At 35.2% G+C, this 27,462-nt stretch overlaps 2 non-coding genes and 1 pseudogene across 2 annotated transcripts; all 3 read left to right on the top strand.

Moving 5' to 3' along the window:
* Positions 1 to 13,655: 13,655 nt before the first annotated feature.
* On the top strand, positions 13,656 to 13,762 carry LOC113863992. The gene has a single exon (XR_003504602.1). It is a non-coding gene; the product is annotated as a small nucleolar RNA R71 (small nucleolar RNA).
* A 4,742-nt stretch (positions 13,763 to 18,504) lies between these two features.
* On the top strand, positions 18,505 to 18,611 carry LOC113864115. The gene has a single exon (XR_003504719.1). It is a non-coding gene; the product is annotated as a small nucleolar RNA R71 (small nucleolar RNA).
* A 4,086-nt stretch (positions 18,612 to 22,697) lies between these two features.
* LOC113862245 lies at positions 22,698 to 24,004 on the top strand (annotated as a pseudogene).
* Positions 24,005 to 27,462: the final 3,458 nt, after the last annotated feature.

Here is a 27,462-nt window from a genome sequence, read left to right on the forward strand (position 1 = left end):
AGCAGCTTTGGATGAAGGGAAGTATTTAGTTAGAAACTTATTCACAAGTTCTGTCCAAGTTGTTATGCTTCCTTGTGGTTGAGCTTGCAACTAGCATTTGGCTCTATCTCTCAAGGAAAAAGGAAATAATCTCAGTCTGATGGCTTCTTCACTAACCCTATTCATTCTTATGGTATCACATAGCTGCAAAAAGTTTGAAATATGTAGGTTAGGGTCATCAGAATTTCCACCAGAAAATTGATCCTGTTCGACTAAGTGTAATAGGGCAGGTTTAATCTCGAAATGGTTGGTTTGGATAGTTGACCTAATTATAGAAGAATTAAAACCTTGCATGTTAGGAATTGCATAATCCCCTAATGTTTTAATCCTATTCTGTTCTGCCATCTTTATTTCTGGATTTGGTTGTCTCAAAGGTGTAGGTGTTATTTTTACTCTAGGAGTGTTCTGAATTTTGGAGAATAGACAACATCTAATTCACTATCACTTCCTATGAATTTTTTTGCTCTAGCCTCTTTTCTTAATCTTCTTAAGGTTATGTCTATGTCAAGATCAAAGACCAGAGTTGATTTATTTTTGTTTTTACCACGCATATACAAATCAAAATTCAACAAAATTAAACTACAACTCAATATTCAGAAATGCACAACAAAGATTATGCAAAAAGATATCAGTAAAAGCATATAAAATTCAAGTCTAGCAACTGCAGAATTATGCAGAATTCAATAAAAAATGATGCAGAGAAATGAAAAATGAAATTATGCAGAAAAATGCAGAAAACAACAGAAAATAGTGCAAAAAACTACATAAAATGCAGAAAAAAATCATGCAGAAAAATTTGGAAGCAAAACAACAAAAATAAATGCTCAATCTAGCTACCTCTCTGCTACTAATGATATTGAAACACAAATTCCCTGGCAACGACGCCAAAAACTTGTTGTTTACAATCTCTAAACACTAGCAAGTGCACTAGGAATTGCAGCAAGTAATGAGTAATTTTTAAGATTAGAATATCATCTCCACAGGGAATTAGGAAATCAAGTACCACTTCATAGAACAACAACCAGTTGAGCTAAACAATTTTGAAAGAGTTGTATCATTCGGAAAGTAAGAATTAAAAACAAGTAAAAGGTAAGAAACTTACAGCAAAAACAAAATATGACAGTTATGTTGAGATGATACAAGAATGAAAGATAGTTAGGAATTAATTTCACAAGAATGTCAATATTAATTCAATTATGCTTCTAAACATTCAACCAATTAGTTAATTGACAATCAGTTTTTCTTATTAATAGTCAAAGTTTAATCCCTTAAATCATTGACCCTAACAAGCAACTAAACCACCCTAATCCCTTATGTGAAGTTTAATTTCAAGTTGCATTAAGGCTTAGAATCTTAGGAGTGCAGAATTAGGTTCCCTTATCCCTAAGAAACCCCTAATTCTGGTTGCTAATTTAGATCAGAGAAGCAAAACCAACTTCCATTGGCAAATGTTCCTCTTTGATTAATCATACGAATTCCCATTCAAAGATTGCAATAACAGTAGAATTAACAACTCAATTAATCCAAGAAATCAAATTTCAGAAGCAAAAGTTAAATCAATACATCAATTCAAGGTCCATAAACTCCTAACTATGAAGAATTAAGCAAACATTGTCGCAGAGAAAGAGAAAGAAGGAAAAGAAGAGAAGAAATGCAGAGAAACCATCTCCACAAGCTCCAGTCTAGTGCCTCTTCTTGGAGCTTCGAAATTCAACCCCAATCCTCTCTCACTCTCTCTCAATGAGAACCTAACAGAAAAAAAATGGAAAAACAATAAAATGGACATGTAAATGCAGTCTTCTCTTGATCCATAGGGTCCACCGCTATTTGATTGTAGCCGAAATATCCATCAAGAAAACAATAAAATGCATGTCCAACTAGTCTTTCCAATATTTTATCAGCAATAGGCAATGGAAAGTGATATTTTCTAGTTGCATCATTTAATTTTCTATTGTCGATACACATGTGCCAACCTGTGACAGTCCTAGTAGGAATTAATTCATTCTTTTCGTTAGGTACAACGATCATTCCTCCTTTTTAAGGGACAACTTGGACTGGACTTACCCATTGGTTGTCCGAAATAGGGTAAATAATCCCTGCATCCAGCAGTTTCATTACTTCTTTTCTCACTATGTTGTTTTACAATTCTAAACACTAGCAAGTGCACTAGGAATTTGATAGTCATATTTTAGTACATCTTTCTCTCCATGTTTTTGGTTTAATTGAGCTTCATTAGTGCATTATTTTGAGGTGTTAGTTTAGATTTGTGTTAGTAAGTAATTTAGGATTTAAATATAAATCTTTCTTAATTCCCGCCATAATTTCTTATTTTGACACAGTTTCTTGCAAAGACCATATCTAGAGCTACACTACTCGGAATTGGATAAAACTGATGTCCCTAGAAAAATAAGACAGAGATCTACAACTTCTCTGTTGGGAGAAAAGCCCAATTCGAGCATCTTCGGGTCCAAAATTGCATTACAATGTTACAGCCCTGCACTGAAATTTTCAGAATTTGATTGTGTTGTTGATTTTACTTAGTTAGGTGTTTAGGCACCTCATTAGGGAGTTGGGCCTTAATTAAGCCCAATTATTTTGTCTTTTACTTAGTTAGGTGTTTAGGAACCTCATTAGGGAGTTGGGTCTTAATTAAGCCCAATTATTTTGTCTTTAAATAGAGGTTATGACTCCATGTACGAATGCTTGTTTTCTTTTCCCGCTCATTATTTTTCAGAATTCAAAGTCTTTATTTTAAATTCTTTCCTTTATTTTCGTCTCTCTACCTTCCATCTTTTCGTATTTTCTGGTTTTGGCCGAAGCAAGCATGATCATGAAGCAAGGCTAATCCATCAATTGGTTCAAGGTTTTCAAGAACTACATTGCATTTGAGTTTCGGGTTAGGTTCTATCGAATTCTCGCTCTTCCTCCTCTTTTCTGATTAGGATAATTACATTTTTCATGATATTGAATTTTCGTTTGCATTCTAAACAGAGAATGAGAATTTCAGATTTGAAATAAATGAATTCACCTAATTCAATAAATCAATTTTTTTGAATTTCGTTAGAGCATTGGGTTTGCGATTGCAGTTCTTGTTTTGATGGAATTCATAATCTAGGTTTAGATTGCGGGTTGTTAATGTCGTATTGAATTATTGTTGATTGGAAATTTGTTGGAATTGTATTCGTGTAACAATGAGAATAACGTTGTAGTGATTGAGATCTTGATTTGGTTGAACTTCATATTTCGTTTCGTTAGAATTATTCTTTGTTCTTTTCTTTTCTCTTGTTTACAATTTAATTCAAAACAATCCATCCCTAAACTAATATGAAATTACATGATGGAACCAAAAAAATAGAATGTATCTTATGTCCTTGTGAGATGACCTAGGTTTACTCCTTCTATTGCAAAATTTTTAAGAAAATCTAGTTTGTTTGATACCATTGTGACGTGGTTATCAGAATTGCAGCAAGTAATGAGTAATTTTTAAGATCAGAATATCATCTCCATAGGGAATTAGGAAATCAATTATCACTTCACATAACAATCACCATTTAAGCGATATGAAATTGGAAGATTTGCAACATTCAAAAGTCAAGAACAAGCACAATCAAAAGGTAAGAAACTTGCAGTAAAAACTGAGTATGAAAGTTGTGATGAAATGAGATAGGAATGAAATATAGTTAAGAATTTATTTCACAAGAATATCAATATCAATTTAATTATGCCCCTGAACATTCAAGTACTTGGTTAATTGACAATCAGTTTTACATATTAATAGCCAAAGGTTAATCCCTTAACTCATTAACCCTAACAATCAACTAAACCACCCTAATCCCTTAGGTGAAGTTCAATTTCAAGTTGCATTAAGAATTAAAACCATAGGAATGCAGAATTAAGTGTACTTATCCCTAAGAAACCCCTAATTCTAGTTGTTAATTCAGATCAGAGAATCAAATCCAATTCCCATTGGCAAATATTCCTCTTTGATTAATCAAATGAATTCTCATTCAAAGATTACATAAAGTGCAGAATTGACAACTCAATTAATCCAAAAACTCAAATTTCAAAAGCAAGAATCAAATCAATACATCAATTCGAGGTTCATAAACTCCTAACTATGGAGAATTAAGCAAACATTGTAACTGAGAAAGAGAAAGAAGGAGAAGAAGAGAAGAATTGTAGAGAAGTCATCTCCACGAGCTCTAATCCAATGCCTCTTCTTGGAGCTTTGAAATTTGACCCAAATCCTCTCTCTCACTCTCTCTCAACGAGAATCTAACAGAAAAAAATAGAAAATGAACAAAAGACCTCGAGTTCTGAGCTTTCTATGGTATTTATAAGACTTCCCGACTCTGAGCGTTGTCACTTTGCTTCATAAGAGTGACTACGCAGAGGCTCATGTAGTTTCTGGAAGACTAGAACATTCACTTTTGTTGATAAGAGTAGCAACATAGGAGGTTGAGGAGTGCGCGTGATCACTTTCGAGAGCAAGAGTACCCACGCGCAACTTGCCTTGATACACTCCTTTCTGGAACATCCACTTTCGCTGGTAAAAGTGGTAACATAGAGCTCGCTGAAATTCTGCCTTCTCTGGAACACTCACTTTCGCCAGTAAGAGTGACCACGCAGAGCTCGCTGAAATTCTGTCTTCTCTGGAACATTCACTTTTGTTGGCGAGAGTGGTAACGCACAACTCTATTGAGATTGAACTTCTCTGGAACATTCACTTTCAGTGATAATAGTGATCACGCCCACACTCAACTTCTCATTTAAGTTATGAATCACTCACTTTCGCTGGCAAGAGTAACCACTCCCAGCTTAAACTCCATAAGCCATGTTCTTTTGAGTTCAGACTTGCTACTTTTTTGCTATTTCTCCATTGATCTACCAGCTTCATGGACTTTGCTCAGAATTTTCTACAAAAACAAACTTCAATTATTAATTTCTACACAGAAAATTCATAAATGCTAAACTAATTATGTATTTAAAGAAATTCTTCAATCATTCTATTTTTTATGATTCTTTTCTGCTTTTTCCAACACATTTTCCTTATCAAATGGATTAAAACTATAGTAAAATACTAGTAAAAATATGGATTCATCACTACCCCAAACTTGAATTTTTGCTTGTCCTCAAGCAAATCAAACTAAACCAAGGGTAATTCCTCCATTTTTCAGAAATCATTTTACAAACTACTTTTCTCATAAATTTCAAATTCCAATTTTGTGTTTTTTGCAAAATTTTCAATCAAATTGTTCATCCCAATACTTATCATGATCTTCATACTGCATAATTATCATTGAGTAAGAATTGCTACCTAAGTTCATATATTTCATCAAAATTCATGTGAGTACAATTAATAAACATGATCACAGCTCACTTGGAAGTGTTTCCCTCATCACTCAACAATGTTTAGGTACTATTTTCTCTCTAAATCATCAATTTAACTACACTCTACCATATGCTTGCCCATATTCTCAATCTCCTCTGCTTAATACAGTCAATCACACATCCAGATGACTTTTTGCAGGTTATAACAGGGCTAAGGTCAAGGTAGGTATTGAACAAAATAGAAAATAATTCATGCAATTTCAAAAGATCAGAAGCATTTTGAGTGAATGATTTTAAAACTAGCCAGAATTGCATTATTTCTCATTAATTCTCTCAACACACAGATTCTTCGTGCAGCAAGATTCCAGTTTTTCTTCTTTCTTTCTTGCTTCCATTCACTATCTTCCTTTTCATTGGATTTCATTTTCTTTTTCTGGAGCACTTTGCTGCATTTCTTTCTTTTGAACTTACATTTTACTCTTTCCACAACTTTGCTGCATATTTTTCATTTTTATGCCGCTTTTTGCTATTTCTTTCTGTCTTTTTGAATGCAAAACCTAGATAGTTTGCTATTCCCCACCCCAAACTTAGAACATTGCTTGTCCTCAAGCAATTAAAATGTGGATGTCACCCCAAACTTAGTTTTAAAACTCATTCTTGAGTAGACTCACTATGCCTCTTTTCATTTGAATGGTAAAATTGGTTTTTCACCAAGGCTTATAATGAGGTAAGTTCAAGAAAAGGGATATTAAGCTCAAAGGGGTGACTAAGACATTGAATCATAAAGGAAGGCATTTAGGCGGACTAGGCATAATCAAATATGGCCTCTATCATATATGTGAAAACTGTAAAATGCATATTCAATCAAGAAATAAGGCAAGTTCTAGAAAATGCAGCAAAATGTGATTAATCACACATGATGAAGAATGTAGCTCAAGTCTCACTAGGGTTTTGTAAGTGAACATGTTAATCAATGAACTCACAATTCACTTTTCAGAATTATATGCACCCAGTGGCAAGACTGCCTCATTTTGGTTTTTTTCAGAAACAATTCAGTGTAATGTGAAGCTAACACATGAACAAGAGGTAGAGAATGAAACCCCCCTTTTCATGGTAACTTGTGCAAGTGTGAGCATCCATTGTGTGTGAGTACTGTGTGATTGTGACATTTTCTGCATAAAAACACCAAAAATTTATCAATCATAAGAAAATAAGGTAATTGAAATTTCAGAATTATAAAACTAAAAGAAACTGAACTTCATTACAACTGAAAAATGTTAATATTGTTCTGAACAACTACTGCATTTACAGAAACAAAAATCCTAATTGTTAAAATTTACATAAACTGAAATTAAAAACAAACAGAATTAAAAATCCTAATTCTATTCTTCTGCTGCATTCTTATCCTTTGAAGTTTCTTCCTCTTCCTCATCTTCCTCTTCCTCCTCATCTTCCTCTTCCACTACTTCTTCAGCTGGCTGTGGAAAATGGGTTTTGTAGATTGGCAGATCTTTGAAAACTGAGGAGCAAAGGCCTTGGGCATTCTCTGCCAAGTCTGAAGTGTGATACATTTCATCTTTGGTCATTCCTATTTTTTGACCCATATTAAGCATAACACATTCTAGCAGCATAATCCCAGACTTGATACTGCTGTGCAGCTCAGTCTGCCTCTCTGCTAACTGGTCTTGTCTCTCAGCCATTAGCTTCAAGGAGTCCTTCATCATCATTGGTTTTTTCTTTCTGAATTGAGAATGAATGAGATCTGCTGCAGTGCATGATGTGGTAGCATATATTTCTTTCACCATGGAGACAGAGATGGGAGGCACAAATCTAATCCTCTCTTGGTAATCTCCAACTTCAACCCTTACATCCTCACAAAGTAAGGTTATTAATGAAGGAAAGGCAAGTGAATCTCTCTTTGTTTTCAGAATATTTAAAATGCATTCACTGATGACCTCTCCCACATCAATATACAAATCATTAACTATTGCAAAAAGAAGTTCTGCCCTTTTCACAGCCAATGTTGAACTGTGCTTGACTGGCATAAAGGAGTTCAAAATGAAAGTGCTCCACACTTTGGCAAATAGTAGCAGTTGTTTGGTGACAATGCATTTGGGCTTCTTGGACTGGTTCAGCTTCCAAGTTGTTCCTAGCCGCCCAATCCTTTGCAGAATTTCCACATAGTCCTTGTCAGGGTTATTCTTAAAGACATTGAACTCCAGCTGTCCAAGCTGCTGTGCAGAATTTATGTTCAACACTCTGTTTATGTTTGCAGGAGTGAAGTCCACTCTCATCCCCTTTACCATTGTGTTGAACTTAGGGAATTTGTCTCCTTTGAACCTTACAGCATTAGTATAAAACTCCTGGGTTATTTCCCTCTAACCCATTCCAACTAAGGAGCAGAAGGATTCTCAATCCCTCTTCTGAATTTCTTCCTTGTATTTCTGGTAATTGTCCTCAGAATATTTGCCTTGAAGAAATTCTCATGGGCAGCACTTTTGAACCTTGGATCATATACTTCAATTGGTGAGGAAGCTGAGGCACCATCTGTTCTGGCCTTCTTTGACCTGGGAGTGTTTCTGGTGGATCCAGCTTGGATGTTCCTGTTGGATCTCCTCTTTGGAGTGTTGCTGGAAGATCCAGCCTGAGTTTTCCTGGAGGAGCCAACTGGTGTGTTCAAAGATGTTTTGGCCATTTTTTAGTTTCTGCAAAAAGAAAGTAATTTGATAGTTTAAATTTTTAACACATAATGGTGAAAGTATAGATCTCTGTACTGAAGAAAGTTCAATCAAGCAATTTGCAAAAATTCAATTCTTCTAACAATATAATCATGCAGTCTACTGTTAGGCGAAATTAATCATACAAATACAAAAGCACAACTGCACAATATTAAGCATTCACAGTTAAAGCATGTTAAATCCTAATATATGAGTTCAGAGTGTACACTCTTAAAGCATATCAGGTTAACGCAGAGGGATTATTACAGGTTATCAATCTATTTTCCAACAAACTCTGTAATTTCAGCATAACAGTTACTTTAGCAGAACAGGGTACGTCAATATTCAGATATAAAAGCACAGATGCACAGAATTGATCAACCATATTCAGAAAATTTTTAAATTGATATCCCTAATTTGTAAGTTCAGAGTGCACACTTTCTCAGAAAAATATGGTAATGCAGAGAGCTAAGTTCAGGTTTAAACGAATTTTTAACACATTTATGCACTCACTCATTATCAGCAAAGAGTTATTGTATCACATTCATCCAGAACTAGTTTCAGACTCACAGATAATTTTAGATAATCATATTCAGATCTTTTCACTCTAACACTTACATAAAAGTCTGTTTAGACATATTGGGTTCTGTAGAAATTTGGTTTAAATAATGTGCAATGTAGGTTCGAATTTCCTTAAAAGAAATATCATGAATACCAGAACAGTTCCCCTAATTCCTATTTTTGACTTTTCCCAAAACCTCAAACACAAAATACAGTTAAGAAGATAAATTCAAACAATCAATTTCAATACTTTTCAATGAACTCAGGCACTGCTTCATTACCTTCCTTTGACATTTTCCAAAAAAATACATACAGAACACAGTGCATAAGATAATTTCAGACCATTATCTTCTAATCAAAACATTTTTATTAAAGTCTTTATAGATCACTGAACTTCTGCAGAAATTTAATCAGAGAGTTGGCACAATGCAGATTCTAATCTCCTAAAAAATTCATACGTAACAGAGAAACTTATTCAGAGTGTTGTCCATTCTATTATTGAGTCAAATAACCTCAAAACAATTTCCTATTACCCCCTTTTTCATTTTCCCTGAAACATTAACACATAAAACCCTAATCCACTATTTCAGAGAGAAGAGAGTTGCGTACCTGGCGAAAAGGATGTAGAAATGTGGGGAAAAAGCTTGCTGCTGCTAGGTCGTTGTACACAAGGAGTGAAATCGCAGAGAACACTCAGAGACAAGAGGAATTTTTAGGTGCAAAGGTGTGTGTGTGTGTGTGTGTGTTCACTTTAGTTTATATTTATAGTCACGTGTGGGCACGTGACAACTTTAAACAAGAAAAGTGAACGTTACAACATTTAAGACACTCAGCGTGGTTATTTTATCTGATTAAAGTGAGCGTTCTAGAGAGTTAAGTTTTCTGGGTGAAGGGCACGTTATCACTATTACTGGGCAAAGTGATAACGGGCAAGCAATGTTGCAACCTTAAATTCTCTCCCTGTCTTTTGGTCCTCAATCAGAATTGCTCCAAACGGAGATGTTTCTTTGATCATAAAAGGTCTAGACCATCTTGATCTCAGTTTTCCTGGGAATAGTTTCAGTCTAGAATTAAACAACAATACTTGTTGTCCAGATCTGAATTCTCTCTGCAGAATGAATTTTTCATGAATTCTCTTGGTTCCCTCTTTGTACAACTTTGCATTCTCATAAGCTTGCTGTCTTGACTCCTCCAATTCATGTAATTGTAGAATTCTCTTCTTTCCAACACTTGGTAAATCAATGTTTAGCCACTTAGTAGTCCAATAAGCTCTGTGCTCCAACTCCAAAGGTAAGTGACATGCCTTTCCAAAGACTAATTGATATGGTGACATACCAATTGGAGTTTTAAAAGTAGTTCTATATGCCCATAAAGAGTCATCCAGTTTCTTTGACCAATTTTTTCTTGAACTACTCACTACTTTCTCCAAAATCTACTTGATTTCTCTGTTTGACACTTCCACATGTCCTCTTATTTGTGGATGATATGGAGTAGCAACCTTGTGCTTCACACCATATTTCATTAATACTGCTTCAAGATATTTTTTCCAAAAGTGAGCACCTCCATCACTTATCAGAAATATGGGTACTCCAAACCTTGCAAAAATGTTCTTTCTTATAAAAGATATCACTACCTTGGCATCATTTGATCTTGTGGGAATGGCTTCCACCCATTTGGAAAGATAATCCACTGCCACTAAAATGTATTCATGCAAAAATGATGGGGGAAAAGGTCCCATGAAGTCAATTTCCCATACATCAAATAGTTCCACTTCCAAAATGTTTGTCAATGGCAGCTCATGCCTCTTAGAGATGTTGCCTGTTCTTTGACATTTATCATAGCTTTCAACATACTTCTTAGCATCCTTGAAAAGTGTAGGCTAAAACAAACTTGCTTGCAGTACTTTTGCAGCAGTCCTTGAGCTTGCATGGTGGCCTCCATATTCTAAGTTGTGGCAATGCCACAATACCTCAGATTGTTTATTTTGTGGAATGCACCTCCTAATTAGACCATCTACCCTAATCTTGAACAAATAAGGGTCTTCCCACACATAGAATTTGCTGTCATGTAAGAACTTCTTCTTTTGCTATCAAGTGAACCTCTTTGGGATGAATTAGGTAGCTTTAAAGTTTGCAATGTCAGCAAACCAAGGCATCTCTTCTACTGCAAGAAGCCTTTCATCTAGAAATTCTTCATTGATTTCTAAGGAGTCAGGGGTTAGACTTTCCAATGGAAGTCTGGACAGGTGGTCAGCTACCCCATTTTCCTTTCCCTTTTTATCTCTAATTTCCAATTCAAATTCCTGCAGCAATAGAATCCATCTCAGCAATCTTGGCTTGGCATCCTGTTTTGACAACAAGTATTTAAGGGCAGAATGGTCAGTATATACAGTAACTTTTGATCCCATCAAATATGATCTGAATTTGTCAAAAACAAACACAATAGCTAAGAGTTCTTTTTTTGTGGTTGTGTAATTTACTTGTGCGGGATTTAAAACTTTGCTGGAATAATAAATGACATGTAATTTCCTATCCTTTTTCTGTCCTAAAACAACACCCACTACACTACCACTTGCATCACACATTAGTTCAAAAGGTAAATTCCAATCAGGTTTTGCAAGAATAGGTGCAGAAATCAGTTTTTCTTTCAAAACAGAAAATGCATGCAAACAAGCATCATCAAATATGAAATCAGCATCTTTTACAAGTAAATCACTAAGAGGTTTTGCAATTTTTGAAAAGTCCTTGATAAACCTCCTATAAAAACCAGCATGTCCTAAAAATCTCCTAATTCCTTTCACATTAATTGGTGAAGGTAGTTTACTAATGACTTCTACTTTTGCTTGGTCCACCTCCATTCCTTTTTCTGAAATCTTATGGCTAAGAACAATGCCTTCTTGGACCATGAAATGACATTTCTCCCAATTCAACACAAGGTTAGTATCTTGACATCTCTGTAAAACAATGGATAGATTAGCTAAGCAATCATCAAATGAATTACCAAAAATAGAGAAGTCATCCATAAACACCTCTACAATTTTCTCTACCAAATTAGAAAAAATGGAAAGCATGCACCTTTGAAAAGTGGCAGGAGCATTGCATAAGCTAAAAGGCATTCTTCTATATGCAAAGACTCTAAATGGACATGTAAAAATAGTCTTTTCTTGGTCCAAAGGATCCACTGCTATTTGGTTGTATCATGAATATCCATCAAGGAAACAATAGAATGCATGTCCAGCAAGTCTTTCCAACATTTGATCAGCAAATGGTAGTGGAAAATGGTCCTTTCTAGTTGCATCATTTAACTTCCTATAGTCAATACACATGCGCCAGCCAGTGACAGTCCTAGTAGGTATGAGTTCATTCTTCTCATTAGGTACAACTGTCATCCCTCCTTTCTTAGGGACAACTTGGACTGGACTCACCCATTGGCTGTCAGGAATTGGATAAATGATCCTTGCATCTTGCAACTTCATAACCTGGTTGCACAACTAGCTTAAATTTCTCTTAAATAGAATTCTATGTTTACAAAAAGAAGGATTTATACCTTTCAGATATGGATAAGTGTATGATCTATCAGCTAGCTGCAGTGTGATGTTGGTAGGTTTCACTTCTTCTATGCCTAGTTTCTTCATGATAGCTAAAGGCATCAAGTTTATGCTTGCTCCCAAGTCACACAATGTTCTTCCAACAGTGCACTGTCCTATTTCACATGGAATGTTGAATGATCTTGGATCTTTGAGTTTTTGAGGAAGCTTTCTCTTGAGAATGTCACTGCACTCCTCTGTCAAAGGTACTGTTTTGTCATGTTCTAGCTTTCTTTTTCTGAAAAGCAGTTCTTTCATAAATTTTGCATATGAAGGCATATACTCCAAAGCTTCTGCAAAAGGTATGTTAATCTGTAATTTCTTAAAAACATTAAGAAACCTTTCTAATTATTCTTCCTATTTATGATTTTGAACCCTTTGAGGATAAGGCAGCCTCTTATATTTTTCTGGATCTATTGGCTTGCAAGCATCTTCAAAGAGTTGCTTCTTGGTTTTCCTCTCAGAGTTCGTAGGAACTTCTACTTTTTCTTCTTAATGATCTTTCTTCAAGAGCTTAAAATTTCCTTGTTGCAGATCTTGTTCAATTCTTCTTTCTTTTCTGCAGGTTTAGGACTTGCAACCACAGCTCTACTCCTTGTAGTTATGGCTTGACATTGCTCCGTAGGACTTATTACTGTGTTACTTAGAAACTGCCCTCATCTCTGTTGGACAACTGTTCAGCTAACTGTCCAATTTGGGTTTCCAGTTTCTTCATAGAAGTTTCTTGGTTCTTGAAACTTGTTTGGGTCACCTTCATAAACTGCAGCATGGTTTCCTCCATCTCAGTCAACCTTTCATTCATAGGTTTGGAAAATTTCTGAGTTCCTTGAGGTTGAGTGGATGGATTTCTTTGAAAATAAGACTGTTGTGCTGCTGGACCTGCATTAGAAAAAGGTAAATTGGAGTTAGAATTTTTGGCAACAGAATATTGATTATTCCAATTAGAATACTGCTGACTTCTATTATTCGAAAATTGAAACCCAGGAGGATATGAGGATTGTTGTCTCTGAAAATTATACATATAATTCACTTGTTCCTGTGGTTCAATTGTAGATGCCTCACATGCACCATTTGCATGGTTTCCTCCACAGAAATCACAATTTAGCTGACTGGTAGGCATACTCCCTGCTTGAAAATTGTTGATTTGCTGAGTCAAGACAGCTATTTGTTCTGAAAACATCTGATTTTGTAGCTGGTTCTGTGCAAGAAAGGTTTCTAAAACCTTAGCTTCATAACTAGAGCTTCTTCCTTGATTTCTTGAGTTTGAATTGTAGTACATTGATGATGCCATCATTTCAATGATTCTCTAGGCTTCTTCTAAAGATTTTGTATTTAAGGAACCTCCAGCAGCAGCATCAACCATTGTTCTTGTTAATGTATTCATTCCATTATAGAAGGTTTCCAACTGCATCCAGTCTGGAATACAATGATGTGGACACCTCCTTAGCAGCTCCTTGTATCTTTCCCAAGCTTCATACAATGACTCTCCTTCCTACTGAACAAAATATGTAATTTCTCCTCTCAGTTTGGCAGCTTTGGATGGAGGAAAATACTTGGTTAGAAATTTATTCACTAGCTCTGTCCAAGTTGTGATGCTTCCTTGTGGTTGAGCTTGCAACTAGCATTTGGCTCTATCTCTCAAGGAAAAGGGAAATAATCTCAGTCTGATGGCTTCTTCACTAACCCCATTCATTCTTATGGTATCACACAACTGCAAAAAGTTTGAAATATGTAGGTTAAGGTCATCAGAATTTCCATCGGAAAACTAATCTTATTGGACTAAGTGTAATAGGGCAGGTTTAATCTCAAAATGGTTAGCTTGGATAGTTGGCCTAATTGTAGAAGAATGAAAACCTTGCATGTTAGGAATTGCATAGTCCTTAATGTTCTAATTCTATTTTGCTCTGCCATCTCTATTTCTGGATTTGGTTGTCTTAAAGGTGTAGGTGTTCTTTTTACTCTAGGAGTATTCTGAATTTCTGGAGAATAGACAACTTCTACTTCACTATCACTTCCTATGAATTTTTCTGCTCTAGCCTCTCTTCTTAATCTTCTTAAGGTTATGTCTATGTCAAGATCAAAGACCAGAATTGATTTATTTTTGTTTTTACCACGCATATACAAATCAAAATACAACAAAATTAAACTACAACTCGATATTCAGAAATGCACAACCAAGATTATGCAGAAGATATAAGCAAAAGCATATAAAATTCAAGTCTAGCAACTGCAGAATTATGCAAAATTCAAATAGAAAATGATGTAGAGAAATGAAAAATGAATTATGCAGAAAATAGTGCAGAAAACTACACAAAATGCAGAAAAGAAATCATGCAGAAAACCTTAAAAGCAAAACAATAAAAATAAATGCTCAATCTAGCTACCTCTTTGCTACTAATGATATTGAAACACAAATTCCCCGGCAACGGCGCCAAAAACTTGTTGTTTTACATTTCTAAACACTAGCAAGTGCACTAAGAATTGTAGCAAGTAATGAGTAATTTTTAATATCAGAATATCGTCTTCACAGGGAATTAGGAAATCAATTATCACTTCACAGAACAATCACCATTTAAGCCACACGAATTTGGAAGATTTGTAACATTCAAAAGTCAAGAACAAGCACAATCAAAAGGTAAGAAACTTGCAGTAAAAACTGAGTATGAAAGTTGTGATGAAATGAGATAGGAATGAAATATAGTTAGGAATTTATTTCACAAGAATATCAATATCAATTCAATTATGCCTCTGAACATTCAAGTACTTGGTTAATTGACAATCAGTTTCACATATTAATAGCCAAAGGTTAATCCCTTAACTCATTGACCCTAACAATCAACTAAACCACCCTAATCCCTTAGGTGAAGTTCAATTTCAAGTTGCATTAAGAATTAGAACCATAGGACTGCAGAATTAAGTGTACTTATCCCTAAGAAACCCCTAATTCTGGTTGTTAATTCAGATCAGAAAATCAAATCCAATTCCCGTTAGCAAATGTTCCTCTTTGATTAATCAAATGAATTCCTATTCAAAGATTATGTAAAGTGCAGAATTGACAACTCAATTAATCCAAAAACTCAAATTTTAAAAGCAAGAATCAAATCAATACATCAATTTGAGGTCCATAAACTCCTAACTATGGAGAATTAAGCAAACATTGTAACAAAGAAAGAGAAAGAAGGAGAAGAATAGAAGAATTACAGAGAAGACATCTCCACGAGCTCCAATCCAATGGCTTTTCTTGGAGCTTCAAAATTCGACCTCAATCCTCTCTCTCACTCTCTCTCAACGAGAATCTAACAGAAAAAATGGAAAATGAATAAAAGACCCCGAGTTTTGAGCTTTCTATGGTATTTATAAGAATTCTTGACTCTGGGTGTTGTCACTTTGCTTCATAAGAGTGACCACGCAGAGGCTCATGTAGTTTCTGGAAGATTGGAACATTCACTTTCGTTGATAAGAGTAGCAACGTAGGAGGTCGAGGAGTGCGCGTGATCACTTTCGAGAGCAAGAGTGACCACGCGCAACTTGCCTTGATACACTTCTTTCTGTAACATCCACTTTCGCAGGTAAAAGTGGTAATGCAGAGCTCGCTGAAATTCTGCCTTCTCTGGAACATTCACTTTTGTTAACAAGAGTCATAACGCACAGCTCTGTTGAGATTGAACTTCTCTGGAACCTTCACTTTCAGTGATAATAGTGATCACGCCCACACTCAACTTCTCATTTAAGCTATGAATCACTCACTTTCGCTGGCAAGAGTAACCACGCCCAACTTAAACTCCATAAGCCATGTTCTTTTAAGTCTAGACTTGCTACTTTTTTGCTATTTCTCCATTGATCTACCAGCATCATGGACTTTGCTTAGAATTTTCTACAAAAACACACTTCAATTATTAATTTCTACATAGAAAATTCATAAATGCTAAACTAATTATGTATTGAAAGAAATTCTTCAATCATTCTATTTTTTATGATTTTTTCTGTTTTTTCTAACACATTTTCCTTATCAAATGGATTAAAACTGTAGTAAAATACTATTAAAAATATGGATTCATCACACTACTTCTTTCATGGCTGGATTTAGTCTTCTTTGTGGCTGTATTACTGATTTAAAATGTTCTTCAAACAGAATTCTATGCTTGCAAAAAGCTAGATTGATCCCCTTTAAATCTGAAATATGCCAACCAATTGCAGACTTATGGGCTCTTAAAATCCTCAGTAATTTCTCTTCTTCTTCCTTGAGATCATTACTAATAATCACCAGATTTTCATGTTCTTAGTCTAAGAAAGAGTATCTCAAGTGAGAAGGTAACTTTTTCAGCTCTAGTGTCTTAGTCTTCTCTTTCCATCATTTCATTTTTCAGTTCTTCCTTTGCTGAATTTTCTGAAAAAGGAACAATTGGCAAGGTGTCCAGCTGCTGCACATATTCTTTAAGTATTCATTTTTTTACAACAGTAGAATGATTCCCTGCAACTATTGTTTCCTTTAACAATGAAATTTCATCAGCATTATCAATAAAATGAAGGAAAGTAATAGAATCTAGAATATCAACCCTTATACAAGTAACATCATCATTGGGATGTTTGAGTGCCTCAAATACATTAAAAATAACCTTTTCATCCTGCACTCTCAACATAAGTTCTCCTTTTTTAACATCAATTAAAGCTCTCCCTGTAGCTAAGAATAGTCTGCCTAGAATTAAAGGAATGTTAGCATCCACTTCCATGTCCAAAATTACAAAATCTATAGGAAAAATAAATTTGTCAATTTTAACTAGCAAATCCTCTACAACACCATAAAGATATGTGTAAGATCTATCTGTAAGTTGTAAAGTTATGCTAGTAGGCTTGACTTCTTCTATTCCAAGTCTCTTCATGATAGCAAGAGGCATAAGATTAATTTTGGCCCCAAGATCACATAAAGCTTTCCCTACAGTGCAATTTCCAATAGAACATAGCATGCTAAAAGAACCTGGATCTTTTAATTTTTGAGGGAGCTTCCTTTGTAGAATAGCACTACATTCTTTAGTCAAAGGGACTGTTTTATCATTCTCAAGTCTTCTTTTCTTAAATAACAGCTCCTTCATGAATTTAGCACAGGAAGGCATTTGCTCAAGTGCTTCAGCAAAAGGAATATTTATTTGAAGTTTCTTGAAGACATCTAGAAACCTCTCAAATTGTTTTTCTTGTTTTGGATTGGGCATTCTTTGAGGGTAAGGAATTCTCTTGTATTTCTCCTTATCAATAGGTTTATTAGCTTCCTCAAGTATTTGCCTCTTTGTCTTCCTTACAGACCTTGGAGAATTCTCTTTTTCTGAATTTTTTCTTTTCAGCAAGGTAAAATTTCCTTCATCTAGATCAGATTTTAATTTCTCATCTGCAGTAGGATTATTTCCTCTTTTTTCGGCAAGTTTGGGACTCCCCAAAACAGCTCCACTTCTAGTCATTACAGCTTGACATTGTTCTTTTGGATTAACAATTGTATTGCTAGGAAATCCCCCCTCTTCTCTGCTAGATAATTATTCAACCAGCTGTCCAATTTGAGTTTCATGCTTCTTCATTGAAGATTCTTGATTCTTAAAGCTTGTTTGAGTTACTTTCATAAATTGCAGCATAGTTTCCTACATCTCATTCATCCTTTCAGTCATAGGCTTGGAGAACTTTTTATTCCTTTGAGGTTGAGTGGCTGGATTCCCTTGAAAATAGGATTGTTGTGCTACTGGACCTGCATCAGAAAAAGGTAAAGCAGAATTAAAATTCTTTGCAACAGAATATTGAGTGTTCCAATTAGAGTACTGCTGATTTCTGTTATTAGGATACTGAAAATCAGGTGGAAATGAAAGTTGTTGTCTCTGAAAATTTTCCATATAATTAATTTTCTCTTGAGGTTCATTTGTAGATTCATCACATGCTCCATTGGCATGATTTCCTCCACAAAAATCACAAGTAAGTTGAATATTCTGAATTAGAGCAGTCTGTAAGTTGCTTATTTGTTGAGTTAGTACAACAATTTGTTCTGGAAACATTTGACTTTGCAGTTGGTTTTCTGCAAGAAAAGTCTCAAGAATTTTGGCTTCATATCCTCCTTTCCTTGTAGAGTGTCTAGAATTAGAATTTTGATACATAGATGAAGCCATCATCTCTATAATTCGTTGAGCTTTTTCCAATGATTTAGTATTCAATGATCTTCCCGCAGCTGCATCAATCATGGTTCTAGTGGCTGGACTCCTTCCATTTTAGAAAGTTTCCAGCTGCATCCATTTTGGTATGCAATGATGTGGACATTTCCTCAATAATTCTTTATACCTCTCCCAAGCTTCATATAAAGATTCCCCTTCTTGTTGCATAAATGATGTAATTTCTCCTCTTAGTTTGGCACCTTTAGATGGTGGAAAATACTTGGTAAGAAATTTATTGACAAGGTCTGCCCAAGTGGTGATGCTTCCTTGTGATTGAGTTTACAACCAACATTTAGCTTTATCTCTTAATGAAAATGGAAATAGTCTCAATCTAATTGCATCCTCGCTAAATCCATTCATCCTTATTGTATCATTAAGCTGCAAAAAGTTAGAGATATATAAGTTAGGGTCATCCGAAATTGAACTAGAAAATTGATCTTGCTGAACTAAATAAAGTAAAGGTGGTTTTATTTCAAAATGGTTGGCTTGTATGGTAAGTCTGACTATAGAGGAGTTGTATCCATGCATGTTAGGCACTGCATAATCCCCTAAAGTTCTTATCATATTCTGTTCAGCCATTATCTTCTTCTCTTGAGGTGTTGGTGGTGTAGGAGAAGGAATTTGAAGTTCTTTCAATTTAGGAGTAAAGGGTGTAGATTCCAATTCTTGCTCTTTCCTTGTTGAATTTTCTGCTCTTAATTCGTTTCTCAGCCTCCTCAATGTTCTATCTATGTCTAGATCAAATACAAGAGCAGTCTTGTTTTTATTTTTCCCACGCATATAACACTAAGAAAAACTGAACACAGCAAAAACACTAAAAGAAAATGATGAAAATAAAGATCCCTGGCAACGGTAAAATTTGAGAGAGATACTAACTAGCAAGTGTACTATGTAGTTGTAGTAAGTAATAAAATTTGGAATTCAATATGAGCCCCAAGTATTGTCCACAAGGATCTTATTTCAATTACCACTTTATAATTTAACAATTAGTTGAGCAAAACAATTCTATTGAGAAGTTTGTAACATGTAAAAGTAAGAAATAAAAACAATAAAAGGAAATAAACTTGCTGTAAAAAATAGAGTACGAATTTTGTATTAAGAATGCTATATGGAAAATAGTTAGGAATCACTTCACCAGATTTTCAATTGCAATGTAATCATGTTCTGAACTCTTGAGAATTTTAATTAAATGATAATCAATTTCACTTCTTTAACCAAAGGACAATTCCTTACCTCACTAATCTTAATATTTAATTAAACCTCCCTAATCCCTTAGGTGAAATTTAATCAAATACTGCATTAAATTCTGAAAATTATAGGATTACTAGATCATGATACTTATTCCTAAGATTTCAATAACCTAGGCATATAATTCAGATCTAAGAAATAAACTCAATTTCCATTGATGAAAATTCCTCTAAATTCAATTGAATGAAAGATTAGTCCACAACTACATTAAGAACAAAATCATATACTCAATTCAATTAAAATCTCAAGATTCAATCCACAATTACATTATAACATCAAATCTAGATTGATAGATCCCGAACCAAAAATGTTTAGAACAACATTACAATGGAAAAAGGAGAAGTAAGAGAAGAAGAAGAAAAAAAGCAAAAGAATATCTTCCAAGACTCAATCTTTACACTGATTCTTCTAGCAATGAAGCATGAAAGTTGCCCCCCATTTCTCTCTCTAACTTCCCTTGGAAGTTAAAACAGTTACAAAGTGAAAAATAACAAAAATGAACCAAATTCCCATTTTTTGAACCTCTAACTTTTATTTATAATGTTTTTCCCGCCTTTTTCCTTTCTACACATTAATCTCTGAGAATTCTAGCATCAAAGGTCTTTTAGAAGCTTCTAAAACTGAATTAGGAACTCAAATCGTCCAAAGTTGATACTTAGAAGTGGTATATAAAATTCTATTACTTTTGCATAGACACTTTAAGTGGTTGAAGTGTCTACGCGCAAGTGTTCTATATGGGAAGATCCTCACGCATAACTACTCTTAGCACTTGAAATAGCTATGCGCTTACTGCATAGTTACTCTGAGCACTTGAAGTGGCTACGAGCTCAATTGCGTAGCTACTCTAAAGACTTGAAGTAGCTACGCGCACTGTGCAATTTTGAATTAGCCTTGGGCGTAGAAGTGGCTACGTGGTCACTAGGTAGCTACTCTGAACACTTGAAGTAGCTACTCTCTTGATCTTCATGAATTTTCTTCTTCAAAGTATTCACTCTATGTACTCAAAGTGATTATGCCCGACACATAACACTTGATTCTTCAGCTTAATTCCTCTACTTTCTTCACTTGAATCTTCAACTCAAATTCTTAGCTCAGGCTTCTGCACAAGGATTAAGTCATTTTAAGTCAAATTATTTAGAATTGGACTAAAAATATAAAAATCAAAACTATTTACATAATTATGAATATTAATGCAATTTTTATGATTTTTTCAAGTTTATTTACTATTTAACTCTTTATTCACTAACAAAAACTAGGCTAAAAATATAGTAAAATGTGGATTTATCAATGAACAAACCTCATGGTCAAATTAGCATAGTTCCAAGATATCTCACCCAAAGTTCTGAACCATTGCATTCCTAGTATTGCACCAAAAGTGGAACCAGGTAGTACCAAAAAATCAGCTATAAAAGAGTGATTACCAAATTTCCATTGTAATTTCTCACACTTCCTAGTTATCACAATTGGCTTATCACTTGCAACCATGACCGAAAAATCTTTTACAAGATGCGTTTTCAAGCCTAGAAGCTTAATCTAGTTTGCACTTATGAAATTGTGCACGCTGCCTGTGTCCATAAAAAAAGGCACGTCTTTTCATTTAATAAGCCCTCTCAATTGCAAGGTATTTCCTCCAACTATACCTCTTAAAGCAGGTAAAGAAATTTGTACATCATCATTATCTAATAATTCTAAACTCTTTTCGACCAAAGATGCATCTACATCATTGTCACTATCATCAAGTTCTTCTGCATCTAAATCTTCCTGTGCACAAAAGATTGCATTTAACTTACCCCAGACTTTGCACTTCAATTTATGATTCCTCTCTCATTTATCACCACAAAATTGACACAAGCCTTTTGAAATACGTTCACTGATCTCCTTTCGAGAGAGTTCAGAATTAGAGTTACCTTTTGAATCAGTAGTTGAAGTTTGGACATAAGAATTATAAGGGTGAGTTTGTAAGCTAGTGATTGATTGATTCTTGAGATTTGATGATGTAGTTGGCCCCGAACGTGTGTATCTAGTTTGATAAGAAAGATTAGCGGAATTACCCGTTAACTTCTCCAATTCCTTAGTGACATCATCCTGCAATCTTGTCAATAGAATGGCCTCTTGCAAGGATTTGGGGTTGTGAATTCGCATGGATTTCTCTAAGTGAACCTCCAATCCAGCAAAAAAAAAAAAAAACTGGTGCCATCAGTTATGTTAACTCGAGCAAGCAGCGTGTCAAGTTTTTCAAGATACTCGGGTAATGGTCCTGATTGCTTCAAACGAGATAACTCAGAGATTGGATCATCATAAGCCCCATCGTCGAAGCGGTGGCCAACATCTTGAAGAATAGCCTGCCAAGATTTGTTCTTAAATGCTGGGTTTTGCATGTAATGTCTTTGCCCTCGATGGATAACAATAGCAATTTGCCTCGCTAAGCAATTGGTGTGCGTTCTAATTCAAAGAACTGTTCAGCTTTTGCTCTCCAATCCGTAAAATTGGTGCCATCGAAGGAAAGGAATTGGATTTGAGCACGATCTACTATGGAATTCGTGTCCTCTGGTGTCCCATTGTCGTCATTCTCCAGTGAAGTCTTGGGCGGATCTTTATTGTGGGAAATGGATATAGCCAGGGCAACAATCATCCTTTCCAAATTTGCAAAAGCCTTTATCAACGAAGTGTGCGATTTAGCCAGGTCTGGAACTACCTTCTCCAACGATTCCAATCGTGCATCCAGCTCCTTGTTTGTCACCTTGTCAGAACCCACCATCATTTCCAAGCCTTCTAATACCAATTGTTAAAAGAGAAATAGACTTCTCTTCTAACATCACTCACTCTTAATCTCACACAAGAATTAAACAGGAAAACTCTAATAAAATTGTATTATTCATAATCTTCTTTGATTATATTTGGGTCTTATTTATAACCCATATTTCTTAACAACTAAATCTATCATTATCTTCTAATAACTAATCTAATCTTATCTTTTAATAACTAACATACCCTAATCTTCTCCTAATTCACTTATAACAGTATCTTCAGAGAATGCAGTGTTGTGGATATGAACCAGATGATGTTACTTATATTATTATGCTGGCAGCATGTGTCAAGTCTGGGGATGTTAAAACTGGTCATCAAATGTTTGACTGCATGCCTTGCCCAAATTTGACTTCACGAAATGCTATACTGTCAGGTTATAACTAGAGTGCAGATCACAAAGATGCAGTTAAAGTGTTTAGGAAAATGCAGTTTCAATGTCAACATGCCAATCGAACTACTTTGTTTGTTATCCTCAGTTGATGTGCTGAATTGGGACTTCTTGAGGCTGGAAAACAGGTTCATGCAGTATCTCAAAAGTTTGGATTTTATAATGATGTGTATGTCGCTAGTAGTCTCATTAATGTGTACTCAAAATGTGGGAAAATAGACCTATCTAAGCATTTATTCAGTAAACTGCCTGAAATAGATGTTGTTTGTTGGAACTCAATGTTAGCAGGGTTCTCAATCAATTCTCTTGAACAAGATGCTCTATCTTTCTTTAAGCAGATGTGACAACTTGGCTTTTTTCCTTCTGAGTTTTCTTTTGCCACCGTAGTGAGTTCTTATGCAAAATTTTCTTCTTTATTTCAAGGTCTATAGATTCATACTCAGATCATAAAAGATGGTTTTGTAGATGACATATTTGTGGGGAGTTCCATCATAGAAATGTATTGTAAATGTGGGGATGTAGGTGGTGCTAGATGTTTTTTTGATATGCCAGGTAAAAATACTGTTACATGGAATGAAATGATACACGATTATGCATAGAATGGATATGGTCACGAGGCTCTCTCTGTCTTTATAATGGCATGATTTCATCTGGTGGGATTCTACCTGATGATATCACATTTGTTGTTGTTTTAACTGCTTGTAGCCCCTCGGCATTGGTTGATGAAGGACTCGAAATATTAAATGCCATGCCTCAAAATTTTGGAGTTGTGCCAAAGTTGGATCATTATACTTGTATCGCATATTGTCTAAGAAGAGCAAGGCGATTCCATGAAGTAGAAGTCATTCTAGATACCATGCCTTGCAAGGATGATGTAGTTGTATGGGAGGTTGTGCTAAGCTCATGCCGTGTTCATGCCAACTTGAGCTTAGCAAAGAGAGCTGCTGAGGAACTCTATCGACTAGACCCACAAAATTCTGCCTCTTATGTGCTTCTTGCTAACATGTATTCTTCTTTGGGAAGATGAGATGATGCACATGTTGTTAGAGAGCTAATGAGTAATAGTAAGGTCTGTAAGGAACCTGATTATAGCCAGAGCGAGTGCAAGAATGGTATGCAAATCGTTCTGCACAACAACCAATAATCTTATAAGACCAACTAAGAAATAAAATCTCATTATAATGGCGGTTGAAATCAAACCACCTCTACAGAGAACTTACAAAAGAGAGCTCTAGTTATAGAGAGAAACTATCACCAAGTTAACAATGGTTAAACTCACTGTTATTAAATTCCTATATTATTGAAAGATGGTTAACATTTCTCCAGACAGTGCTTTGACAACTATCAATGAAAATCGTATTGGATGCTTACTAAACTATAGTTTGATGACATTTTCGAGATGCGAGGTTGTAAAACTTTTAAGCCCATTGAAAATTTTCATGTAACACTTGGGTTTCTGTTTCACGTGGAAATTACTACCATGCTAATTTAGGAAGGTCAAAGTGTAGAAACTACCAGTTTTATAGCTTGAAGAGTCTTCTCATGCAGGAATATTGTGCCCTTTAGGCTACAATACTATTGGTGATTAGCACCTTTCATGTCTTCATTATGCAAACACTTTCTGTTGCAATAAATGGTTACATGTTGGTTGTTTGTGCATGTCAATTTTGTAAACTCCTCCATTTCCCGTAATGCAATGGAAAGGTCAAATGGGAGGGGTAAAAACATGCATGAAGGGGTAAGATACAGTTATAAAATTAATTGGAAAAAACTTCTATATAAAGGGAATCATGTAACAGCCCGACAACTTATTCGGATTGACGATTGTCCTCACAAACTAACACAAAACTTTTCAGTGTGCTTTGTCCTCACTCGCACACTTCCCAGGAACTTTCCAGAAGGTCACCCATCCCATAATTGCTCCAAGTTAAGCACACTTAACTTTAGAGTTCTTAATTGATAGGCCATTGAAAAGTAAATGCATTTTGTTGGTATAGGTAGTCCTAATCAATTCCTTTAAGCTATCCTTAACTGTATATACAGTCTCTGGATCCCCCTCTCATTCCGATGTAAGTTCGATTCATTCATGTGCCCCTTACCGCCGGAAGCCTGCCAGGTAGCCGCTCCTTGTCCGTGTCACATTGCACCAGCGATCACTCCTCGCCCTCACTTAGCGCCTGGGTGTCACAAATCACATTGGTAATAGCAGCATTGAAAGGGACTACTTTGTTCTATTTGCACTGGTCTCTGAGCTTATCCCCCGCCTTCCTGACGTGCGTACTTTTAGAGTCCTTGGTTGGGGGGTCATCTTTGGACTGCCCTTGTGATGAATCTACATTTTACTACATTTTTATACATCATTTATTACTTTTTATAGAAAAGAATAGACTTAGATAGTGTAAATAAGATGAATATTCCAATTAGGCTAAATAATATAGGTTTCTTAGTTTTTTGTTAATTTACATGAATTTAGATAGTTTATTTTACATATTTTGATCATTTGAATAATATGGCAGGAATCCCCAAGCTTATTTTGAAGAATTATTGGATTTTGAGGAATTTGAGGTGAAAGTAACTACTTTCAATATTGATAGTGACAACTACAGCAAGCCACTTCCAGCAAAGGGACCAAAGTGATCACTTCCAAAGCTTAAAGTGACAACTACAGCAGCCCAGAATCAACCAAACCTGCGCGTGGCTACTATAAATATTCATAGTAATCACTCCAGAGCATGCAAAAATTGAAGGTGCTGCGCGTAACTACTATGAATATTCATAGTAATCACTCCAGAGATCCAAAATGTCCCAGTTTTGCGCGTGATTACTATCAAAATTCATAGTAATCACTCTAGAGAGGCAAAACTCAACTGATGCTGCGCGTGTTTACTATGAAAGAATGAGAGTAACTACTTTGGAGGGCGCCAACTTTAGTATAAATAGATTTTTACCAAATTAGGGTAGAGAGTTCTTACACTTTTTGAACCTTTTCTCTTCTTTACTAAATTTAGAATACTTTCCAGAGCTTAGGGCAACCTTGGGTGACAGCCAAGGGTCCAACCTAGGGTTTGGTTTCTCATTTCTCTTGCTTTTACATTAATGTTAATGAGTTTTCTGCATTTCCCAATTGCGTTTTTGACCCCCATTTCCATGGAGGGCTAAGTTTGTGTAATCCTTAGTGAATTCACATGGGTTCTTGAGTTCCTTGAATTTAATGATAATACAATTCCTTTCTTTCATGAATTACTTCTTCCTTGTCTCTTGAATTGAATTAATGGTGAATGAGGAGGGTATTGCTTAATTAACCCTAATTTCGTTTTAAGGAGATTCTAAACTAAGGGTTGCTTAATCCTAGGTTTAATTCTAAGGTTGCGTAATTTTGGGATGAGAGATTAGAGCCTAACAAATTGCGTAATTTCGTTGGGACCATAAGGTTGATTTTCGGTTGTTAAATTAACCTAATTCATGGAAGAGAGGATGAATGTTAAATCTTGAGTGGAATGAGGATAGAATTTATGTGGATGAACTAAGGATTGCTGTTTTCTATTGTTTGAATTAATTAAACTCATTTGCTCATTGCTCTTTGTTCTAATTTGAAACCACAAAACCCCCCATTTTAATTGCTTGTTTAATTAATGCCTTCAACATGTTTAATGAAGATTAATAACCAATGTTCATAGGAGACAATCTAGGGTTACCCTAGTACTACATTAATTTGTTTAAATTTTGATGAGGATTTACGACAAATCTTTTAAACACCTCGAAAAAGATCATCATCACCTTGTATGCTTTTACTGGCCGTTAGATGTAAGTTAAATGAAAGGTACATATTTGGTGTAAGAGTTTTTAGACTTACATCAGTATAAGAAGATCCTTCCCTATATATATATATGCAGGTATGGGGCGGAGTGGGTACTTAGATACCTATACCCATACCTGCACCTATGTAATGGGTAAATATTCTACCCATTGTGGATAAATTTTGTGGGTGCCCATCTGGTACTTTACCCATTGCCATCTCTAACCTCTCTCTTGCTTGGTTAGTCTTTATTATTTTTTTTAGGAGGGCACATAAACTGCCATTCTTGAAATGGCCAGTATTCAACACTTTCAAAGCAATCTGAGATAGTGTTTTTCATTTGTTTTGCTCAAGCTGTCTTAAGTTCCAACCATTTAATAAAAATTTATAGCAGAAATCCTTTTTTATGTATTGACTTCTCACTCTTCATTGTTTGAATTGGATGGTGATTTATTTGAAATTAATATCCATATATATGTTTTAACAAGTTTTACAATAGTTGTTGAAGACCTAATGCAACCATCTTCCTTTACCTAGGCTCGGGACTGACTATGGGACCATAGGCAGAGTTATATGGATTTGATTTAACATTTTAAATGATCCTTGATAGAAATATTTTCTTTTCAACGCCAGATGACTGCTTTTTGGCAGGTTTTGCTGGAACCTGGAAGACACATGGGTCTGGCATGAAAGTGGTTATGTGGAAGCAGAAACATTGGCTGTGGAAATAGTATTATGAATGTTAATTATTAATATCTGCTAGAAACTCATTCGTCGTGAGGGTAGCAAAATTTTACAAAGTTCTC

The sequence above is a fragment of the Abrus precatorius genome, unplaced genomic scaffold (assembly GCF_003935025.1).
Source record: "Abrus precatorius isolate BTA unplaced genomic scaffold, Abrus_2018 Scaffold3, whole genome shotgun sequence".
NCBI lineage: Eukaryota > Viridiplantae > Streptophyta > Magnoliopsida > Fabales > Fabaceae > Abrus > Abrus precatorius.